Source organism: Cervus elaphus, chromosome 27, assembly GCF_910594005.1.
Source record: "Cervus elaphus chromosome 27, mCerEla1.1, whole genome shotgun sequence".
In the NCBI taxonomy this organism is placed as follows: Eukaryota; Metazoa; Chordata; class Mammalia; order Artiodactyla; family Cervidae; genus Cervus; species Cervus elaphus.
In genome coordinates, this window is record NC_057841.1 from 59,765,938 (window position 1) to 59,776,133 (window position 10,196).

The 10,196-nt window shown below is 52.0% G+C and overlaps 1 pseudogene; it reads left to right on the forward strand.

Annotated features, from left to right (window-relative positions):
- The first annotated feature begins 1,953 nt into the window (after window positions 1-1,953).
- On the forward strand, window positions 1,954-4,228 carry LOC122684754 (annotated as a pseudogene).
- The last annotated feature ends 5,968 nt before the right edge of the window (window positions 4,229-10,196 follow it).

The following is a 10,196-nucleotide window of genomic DNA, read 5'->3' on the forward strand; positions in this document are numbered from 1 at the left end:
GAGCCCATAAAAAGGAGAGCCTGCGTCCTTTCCGCCAGCTTGGCTCACATAACAGCTCGCTGCAATTCCTGCCTGAGTTTGTGCCGCATTCAGGGCTGGGGACACGTTCTTCCTGCAAGTCTGTGAGGCGCACGCGTGGGTAAGCCGCGTCTCCTCCAGCCTGACGCCCACATCTCTAATCACGGCCTCCTTCGCCAGCCCAGCTCGCATCTCTCCAGCGCCCACTGGGATGATTACTGCCAGCTGTCTGCAAAAAGCATCCCAGGGACGCTGACTGACTCCGAATGTCATTTGCAAGATGAAAGGGTTCACTTGGAAGTGCTGTTAAAATCCCACATGGGCAGACAGCCATGTTAAGATGTTTTCTTCCCCCAGGAGACAGGCCTGTACTTTGCAAGGCGAATCCTTTCACCTTAGAACAGTGGGTACCTGGAACGCGCCTGTTGCCACTGAGGGACCTGCCCAGTGTCCCATCCAGCCCCAAGGAGGGCCTGTAAGGTGGCAGAACAGTTACCATATGGCTATTCTACCCTTTTTTTTTTTTCCTCAATGCTTCTTAAATCTATGTTTTCTGCTTGTTTACTCCTTGAATCAGCAGACAGTATATTGTTAGAACTAGAAACCCATTTCCTCTTTGTTTCCATGAGGAAATGGAAGCCCAGAACATTAAGGAATACGTGCAAGGCCATCATCCCATCCATCTGTGGCCGAGGTGGACGCTGGCCTGGCCGCTTCATCCCCAGGGTGGTCTGTGGAATGTCACCTGCCAAGACTGGGCGTGAACGGGAGTCAAGCTGACTTGCTGACCGAGTCGCGAGACGCCATGTCAAGTCCCCCACCCTTTTGTTCACCTGAGAACTGTCTTCCTCAGGCTTCAAGGAGACCCTCCACCCCGGTTTGGTATTCTAGACTTCCGGGGACAGTCTGTGATGACGCGCTTTCTCTTCATCCTTCCCATTCCCTGGACAGACAAGGCTTGTGCGGTGACTGTGTGTCTGGTATTGTCCTGGCTCTGGGATCACAGGGAAAAAGGCCCCATCCCTTTCCCCAGCTGCTCTCCGGGGAGTTGTTGGGTCGTCACCCAGATGAAGACACGGAGGCCTTGGGGCACCAGATACCATCATGGAGCCTCAGACAGGGCACCACAGACTTTAGTTATGCCCTCCACGTCTTTTCAGATGGAGAACCCCTGAATGTTTGAGGCTATACTTTTTTTTTAGTTACTGTTGGGAAAATAATCACTCATGTATTTTGACGCGGCTGCTTGCCAACAGGTTGTAGGTTCAGGGCGTGTTGTTGGGTTGGGTGGCAGGACCTTGAGGGAAAGATCTAGCTGCTTTTACTTCTCCACTTGCCAGCTTCAGGGGCAGCTCGGGATCTGCTGAGGGGCGTGAGGAGGAGTTGGGGGCTGGATTTGAGCGCTCTTCAGTTACGTGCGTGAAGAACGGTCCTCACAGGAGCTAGGTGAGCTGTGAGTTGGTTCTTTCATGATGCAGCCTGGGTCCCTGTCACAGCAGCCCTGCCCCTTTCCCTGTCGTGAAGAGCCAGCCCCGAGGCCAGCAGTCAGACGCCCATCTGCCCATCCATTCCCCCTCCTTTGGCAGGGGCTCAAAGACGCCGCTGGGGGCAAAGCCATGGCGGGTGCCCCTAGGGCCTGTGGGGAGGAAGACCAGAGGGGGCATCCACTTTCTTCCCTTGAATATTCAAGTTTCCTTCTGGCTTTCTGAAGGAAAAGGAGGGCTGCAAGCTGCACAGAAGCTCACCAAATGTGGATGGCCACTGAAATTCATTCCCAAGGTCCGCTCATAAGATAGCCTAATTTAGAAAGCAGGTCCCTATGTGTTCTGGGGGGAAAAAAAAAGGTTTGTGATGCATATTTATCATATACTTAGAATATTTAAACACTCTGCATAGGATTCCAAGATGAAGACATTCATTCAGCCAACATCAACCATGTGTTCCTACTACACGTCAGGTGCCAAGCTGGTCACCGAGCATGCAGAACTGAGGCAGTCTCCCAGAATGTGGTGCACAGACCACACAGTCTAGTGAGGATGCTGACAAATGAGAGAGAGCGCTGAACGGCAGATTCTGTGAAGGAAAGAGAAGGGATACCAGGGGGTGGGCAGGAAGCCTCACCATCTGTGGTGAGAGAGAAAGGCGTGAATAAAGGGTAAGACGCAGCACTCGGGGGCTTCAGGGAGCCACCCGATTAAAGAGAAACTCAGGGGACTTCCCTGCTGGTCCAGTGGCTAACACTTCGCCTTCCAATGCAGAGGGTGCAGGTTCGATCCCTGATCGGGGAGCTAAGATCCCGGAGCTAAGATCCCGTATGGCCCATACGGGCTGAGAAACCAGGACATAAACAACATAAGCAATAATGTAACAAATTCAATGAAGACTTAAATTTTAAAAAATAAATTAAAAAAATAAAGAGAAACTCAGTTGTGACCTTGACGAGTGAAGTGTAGACGTTTTCAGTGTGACGGAAGTTGGGTTACCTTTCATCCCCAAAATGTTTCCCGCAATTCCCCAGAAAGCAGTGCAACCTGGGACTTATCCTAACCTGGGATTTATCTGGTGGGGCGCTCCCCTCTCAAAAGTACAGCCAAACAGCCTCAGGAAAAAGATCACCTTTTAAGTGAAAGAAACACGTTTTACTATTTGGCAGGGGCGCGTGTGTCTGTACACACACATGCGTGCTTGTATATGTGTATTTGTAGTGCATGTGTATGTGAAGAATTTTAAATTTCTCCAAGGAGCTAGGTAAAATTCCTTTAAAATCTCATTCAACTGGGACTTTTCCTTTCTGGAACGCCAGTGCCAAGACCTCCAAACTAAAGCGCTCAGGCCAGCGTCCCCCTGGTTCCCAGCGCTCTGAGCCAGGGACCGCGCTCTTCTTGCAATACCGCCCCCTACAGGCAGGACTTGTCCCTGCCCATCACAACGGCTGCGGTTGGCAAGGATTTCCTAAATTAGCTCATTAGGAGCTGCCTCAGAAGGGAGTCACCTGCTCCATCTGTATGAGCTACTCCCTGGACCCCGTCTCCATAAACTGTGGGCACAACTTCTGCCGTCCCTGTCTGAGCCTTTGCTGGCAGAGCTGGCAGAGCTGACCACGACCACTGCTCTGAGGAGCAGATCTGTGTGACACACCAGGAAGCCAAAGGCCTCTTCTGTGAGGCTGACCAGACCCTGTTCTGTGGGCCCCGCTCTGAACGCCCCAGGCACGCAGCTCACAGCCACAGTCCAATACACACGGCCGCTGAGGAGTCCCGGGAGAAACTTCTAGAGAGAATGGGCTCCTTACGGAAAATGAGAGAAGAAATGCAAATCATTCTGAAACCAGGAAGCTGAAAAAATTCAGTCATTTAAGGAATATGTAGCCTTAAGGAAGGTGATGATTACCGCTGAATACCAGAGGATACACATTTTGCTCCAGGAGGAGGAGCAGCCGCATCTGGAGGCCCTGAAGAAAGAAGCCAAGGGCATTTGTCTGTAACTCAAGGTGAGTGTGTTCAGAACAACTCAACAGAGAGAACGTCTGAAAGCAATGTACAGAGAGCTGACTGGGATGTGCCACAAGCTGGACACGGAGCTGCTCCAGGGCTTGGAAAATGTGCTGGAAACAACCGACTTGACAGAGATGCAGAAGCCTCAGCCCATGAACCCAGAGCTCCCTTCCTGGCCTGTCTCTGGATTTCTACACATGCTGAACAACTTCAGCATGAATAATCTTCTGAGTCAGACAACGACCGCTCGCCATGCAATCCTCGATGATGCAAGTGTGATGTCTGAGGATGACCACCCCGGCGTGTCCAGACAGCTCCAGGGGTGGGGGGGGGGGGGGTCGTGTGTTGTGGCCTGGGGAGCTCAGGCCTTCACCGCCGGGAGGCATTACTGGGAGCTGGACGTGCCACAGTCCTCCAGCTGGATTCTGGAGGTCTGTAAAAGCATCTTCACAAGTGATACCAGTATCAGTATTGGTGCTGAAGAAGCATTTTTTCTGTTTTCTACAAAGGTGAACAGTCAGTATATTCTGTCCACCACCTCCCCACCCTTAGTTCAGTTTGTGAAAAGGCCTCTGGGTAAGATTGGAGCGTTTCTGGATGATGACAATGGAACTGTGAGCTTCTGTGAAGTTTTCAGAAGTTCCCTCATATATAGTTTCCTTCCTTTGCTCTTCTCCTCCCCTGTGATACCTTTCCTTTGTCTTAAATCTCCATGAATTGTCCATTTCTCGGACCCTTGATTGGAGCTTCTTTCTCTGGGGATGTTGCAGCCCTTCACTTCATGTGAGGCCACAGGACACCTGCCTGTGTCCAAGCACATTGTTATTTAATGTAACATAGTGACTGCAGAGGAGACGGCAATGGACCGCACTCCAGGACTCTCACCTGGAAAATCCCATGGACGGAGGAGCCTGGTGGGCTGCAGTCCATGGGGTCGCACAGAGTCAGACACGACTGAAGCGACTTAGCAGCAGCAGCTGACAGCAGAATCTAGCTTTAATTTTGATAAAATGAGTTTTCAAAGGCTTGCGACAGAGAGGGAGAGGAGTGGAAGAGCTTGTTCTATTGAGTGTCTGCTGACCTATTAAACATGCCAGATGAAAACTAATCTTGTTCCACCTGGAGAACCAGTCTCCACTTTTCTGGTATATTTAGCCCAGTTAAGAGCCAATTAAAGTCCTCCTCGTTTCTTAAGGCTGCCTGTCTTCTGGACAGCATGTTCTGTCTCCCACTTGGCTCCCAATAGCTGCTGGATACAAAGAAGTGAGAGATTCTCACCCACCCTTTGGATGGCCAGCTGCTGTATTTACGGTCCCCCCCTCCCAGCACCTTACCAACCTGTACCCGAGATTTTTCTGGGCTCCCCATGTGGCTCAGTGGTAAAGAATCTTGCCTGCCAATGCAGGAGATGCAAGAGACCCGGGTACGATCCCTGGGTCAGGAAATCCCCTGGAGAAAGAAATGGCAACTCACTCCAGAAATCTTGCCTGGGAAATCTCACGGCAAAGGAGCCCGGTGGGCTGCAGTCCATGGGGTCGCAAAGAATCAGACACGACCGAGCGACTGAGCACACACGTGCCCATGTCTCTCCATGAGCTCAGGCTCTTCCAGGTGGGATCCTTTGCTCAGCAATTACAGCGAGTGATGTGCTGAACTGTGGAAGACATGGAAAGAGCCCCATATTCATCCCCAAGAAACTGGATACAAATCATGACCTCAGAATGTAAGTGGTATGGTAGGAAGTTTTGATTGCAGGAAGCAGTTTTTTCTTAGATCATCTCAAGTGATGAGATTCTTACAAATTTCTCATCACGCATTCTCACATCGCACACATATCTACTGTGTGTAAGGCACTGAGCTGGGGAGAGCTTTTTTTGGAAGGGGCTGCACGGCAGTCAGAGGACAGGAATCACATGGGAGCCCCAAACAGTCGTAAGGCAAGGCCTTGCAGAAAGTGGAAAGACAGTCAGGATTCAAGAGTACCCCAGAGACGGGGGTGTCTGGTCACCCCCGCAGGCTGTAGATATAAGTCAAGTCTCAGCCATCATAACAGTTGCTCTTCCTGCTGCCATTTCTGCCTCCATCCTTACCTGCAGTTTCTGCTCAACTATAACTACTTCTTGGAGAAGGCAATGGCACCCCACCCCAGTACTCTTGCCTGGAAAATCCCACGGACGGAGGAGCCTGGTAGGCTGCAGTCCATGGGGTCACTAAGAGTCAGACACAACTGAGCGACTTCACTTTCACTTTCCACTTTCATGCATTGGAGAAGGAAATGGCAACCCACTGCAGTGTTCTTGCCTGGAGAATCCCAGGGACGGGGGAGCCTGGTGGGCTGCCGCCTATGGGGTCACATAGAGTTGGACACGACTGAAGCGACACAGCAGCAGCAGCAGAACTACTGCTTACTCCTATGTTCTGCTGGTTCTGGGGTCTCATGGCCCTGCTGCTTCATGGCTTCTGCTTGCCCGCCTCCATGGGGTGTCTTTTCAGTTTCCTCATATGCTACCAAGTGACTCCTCCTTCCCCGTATCTCAGTTTGGGTTCCTGAACCAGAGAACTGGTTGTATTTCCACAGGAGCATCTTTCACGCCAGGCCGGGACAGAGGCTGCTGGTCAACCTTGGGGCAGAAAAAACAAAGGGCGTGTGTATGAGAAAGTCTAAAGCAGAGAGTGATGTGTAACTTTCACTCTGAGCAGGAGCTAGTCCTTCTCCAGATGAAAAGCTAGGGGAAGACTTCTCAGGAAGAGGGGGGATAGCATGTGTCAAGTCATCAAGCAGAATGGAGTCTGGAACAGAGACAAAGACCGTGAAGCCAGCTGGTGTGGCAGGTACATGGTGGCCTGCAGGGGATAGGGCTAGAGAGGTGGGCAGGGGCTGGGATCCCTGGCGGCCCGATGGAGGGGGAACACAGGAGAAGGGCAGGTGTGCGTGGTCCTGCCTGTCACTGATGGGTCCCCAAGACCAGCGGTTGACAGCCTACAGCCTGTGGGTCAAACCCAGACTGTTTTTGTGTGAGCAAAGCATGGCTTTTATGTTTTTTTAAGTATTGGGGAAAAGATCGATTTTAGTATATGTGCTGCCGAAGTGAGCACTGGGGAAAAGATCAAAAGAATATTATTTCATGACGTGTAAAATATAGATGGTATGCAAATTTCAGCATTCACAAAGGTTTCTTGGAATCCACCAACCATCCCCACTTGCCCACACTATCTCAGTTGAGCTAAGAAAGAGGCAACTCTTAAATCCAGAAAACCCCTCTGTCCAGGCAGGTTGGGATAGCTGGTCCCCTAGAATATGGCCAGGGTCATTCATTTACCTACTGTCGATGGCTGTTTTCAAGCTCCAAAGGCAGAGCAGAGTAGATATGGCAGAGGCCATATGGTCCACAAAGCCTGAAATATTTACTATCTGACCATTTACAGAAAAAGTTTGCTGACTCCACATCAAGATCAAGGAAGAGTGAATAACTTATCTGATAAAGCAGGAGAATATGACTGTTATTATCATGAGAATGTTGACCATGCCCACTCACTTTCTCCCACTGGAGCTCAATTCATTTTAAAAACCTAAATGATGATCGTGTTACTTCCCTGCTCATGATCGTTTAATGGCTTCTCATCCCACTGAGAACAAAACCCAAGGATCCCAAGCCTCCCTCTCAGACAGACCTCATCTCTTGCTCTTCCTCTTGCTCAGTCCATGGCACACCCACCAGCTTCCTGATCCTCAAACGTGCCAAGTGTGCTTCTGCCCCAGGACATTTGCACCTGCTGCTTCCTGTCCAGAACCTTTCTGTCAGACACATGCACACTTCACTCCTTCACCCTATTCTTATATCTGCTCAAAGCTGTCATTTCAGTGAAGCCTTCCCTCCTCGTTGTAACACTCTTCACCACCTGACATCATTTGCTTATTTTCCGTGTCCACCCTGGAAGGTCAGGCACATAAGGACAGGGACCTTGCTGTTTTGTTGGCTACATAAATGATTGCTGAAGCCAAGAATTGCATGCCTGGCTCCAGGGACCTGTCCCCACTCACTGGACCATATAATTGCTAATCAATATTTCATTTTGGCCAATATCCATACTGCTACAATTATGCGGCTGGCCTGTCTCTCTCATCCACTGGCCTCTTTTCCTGCCAAACACCTTGTCTTTAATCATCTGAACATCTGCTCTGTGGAAATCTCATGCCAGATGCCAGCCTGAGATGCTGGCATTTCCCTGGTCCTGAGGATGGATGCATTAAATCCTGAGTCCAGGGATGCAACCAGGGTGATCCTCCAACCCCTCGAAGCTGACAATGACCTTTTATGCCTAGATGCACTTTCCTAGGGTGAGGGTCCAGAGCTGTCATCCAACCGTCACGAGGGTCCTTGACCCTCTGAGGGCTTAAGGAGCTCTGACTTGAAGCAATAGTCATTCGCCTAAACATACGCCAAGGCCTCTTAGTCTGTGTTTCAGGCCCTCCTGTGGGGAGCCTTCTGCTCTCCAGTATCTTGTGATAGACATGTGTGCTCTTAGCACTCAGCTGGTTCCACTGGGACGTTCTCTTTGCATCTCTGGAAGGATCCTACCTTCTACACTGCATTCTGAAACGTTGGAGACAAACCACAGCCTCCTCTGAGGCCCCTGAGCCCCCCGGGGGTGGCCCCACAGAGGCTGATTTCTCCAGGTGGCAAGGAGCGCTGCTCTGAGCCCCACACACCGCGTCCTGGGTCAGAGAAACTCGTCTGAAAAGAGCTGCCAGTCAGGATCCGGCAGAACGACTTCCGGGCGTTTCTTCGTGAGCACGTCCGGTCCAGGATCCACTTCCTGCCAGGATTCCCGCCCATTTCGCAGAGCCTCTGAGCGGAGGCCCCGCAGCGACGGGGGCAGAGGCATTGGTCCCTGAGGCGGAGGTTCTCCGAGGGCGCCCAGGCACGGTCCTTCCCGAGACCGGCTCTGCGAGGCCTCTCCTTTCCGGCAGCTCTCCTACGAAGACAGCTGCTGTCCCTCCCTCTCTGGGGCGCGGTGGGAGGCTCCAGCTCCGCTCAGCTGCCCCTGAGCCCGGGAGGGCCTGCCTCAGGCCTCAGCTCAGAATGACTGCCGTCACCACCACCATCACCAGCTCGAGGATTCTCAGCTGTGCCGATGCTGGAGAAGCCTTCAGCCCACCCCAGGAACTGTAGTGTTATGGACTGGCCGGTACTAACCAACCCACCCAGCCCTGCCGGGCAGAGCGGCCTCTCCACTCTCAGGGGCGCCTTAGAGGGGGAGGGTCTCTCAGCCTCGGCACTACTGACCTTTTGGGCCAGAGGATTCTGTCGTTGGTAAGTGTCCAAGGGACGTCGGACACTGAGCTGCATCCCTGGCTTGGACCCAGTAGAGGCCGTTAGGACCTCGCAGTTGTGACCACCAGAAATATCTACAGAGGTGGACAGAGCCCCTGGTGGGGGGCAAAATCACCCCCAGGTGAGCACCGCCATTCTAAGGAGCAACTCTGTGACTGAGAACTTCAGAACAAGAGGTGGAAATGGCAGGCGGCTTGGGATGCCGGCAAGACCACTCCTGCCAAGTGAAACAACACCAACAGCCCCCCAGAGCAAAGTGTGTTTGGAGGACAAGGAAGACAGAGACCAGGGCGGTTGTTCAGTCGCTCAGTCGTGTCCGACTCTTTGCGACCCCATGGACTGCAGCATGCCAGGCCTCCCTGTCCATCACCAACTCCTGGAGTTTACTCAGACTCATGTCCATTGAGTCACTGATGCCATCCAACCATCTCAGCCTCTGTCGTCCCCTTCTCCTCCTGCCCTCAATCTTTCCCAGCATCAAGGTCTTTTCCAATGAGTCAGCTCTTTGCATCAGGTGGCCAAAGTATTGGAGCTTCAGCTGAATCCCAGGCATGGAGAGAGAAAGCATATTTCTGTCTTAGGAGAAAAGGGATTCAACAAAGCAACTGCACTCAAGTGCAAGGAGACAGAGGGACCAGGGCCTCTGGGAGCACAGATGTGGGGGCTGAAAGGAAGACTTCCTGGAGGAGGTGACCTCCGAGTGGAAACTTGGAAGACAGTGAAGGTTTTTTCAGACAGAGGAGGGGAGGGTCTTGGCCTAAGCTTCTAGGGTGCTACTGCCTAAAAGTCCTTTCCAAGGGAGCAAGCTAATGTTCTGCTTTCCAAGGAGGGCACAAGAGTAGAGCAAAGCAGAGCGGTCAGGGCCCAGAGGCGGGGCAGAGCAGGAAAAGCACACAAGAGGAGGGGCCTGGGGACGGAAAACAGAAAGATACCGGACATCCTGGGAGCTTGTTAGAAACGCAAATTCTCCGGCCCAGCCCAGACCCAGTAAAGCCAAAGCCCTGGGGGCGGGGCCGGCAACCTGTGCTTTAATCAGCCCTGCAGGTGACGCTGATAAACCTCTGGGCTACGGACTGGTCCACCACAGTGCCCATCAGTGTTTAATGAGAGCAGCAGAAGGAATCAATTAACCAATTATTCTTGCCTTGGAAACTAGAACAGCAGAGTTTTGGCACCCGTGGCTGCACATCATAATCACCCTGAGAGCTTTAAAAATCCCATTGCCTAAGGCTCTGCCCCAGACCGATTTACCTGAGGATCTCAGGGGGACCCAGGCACTGACATTTTTAAAGCACACCAGCTGACGATAATGCACAGCCAGAGCGGAGCACCCCTGCTGCTGTTAAAC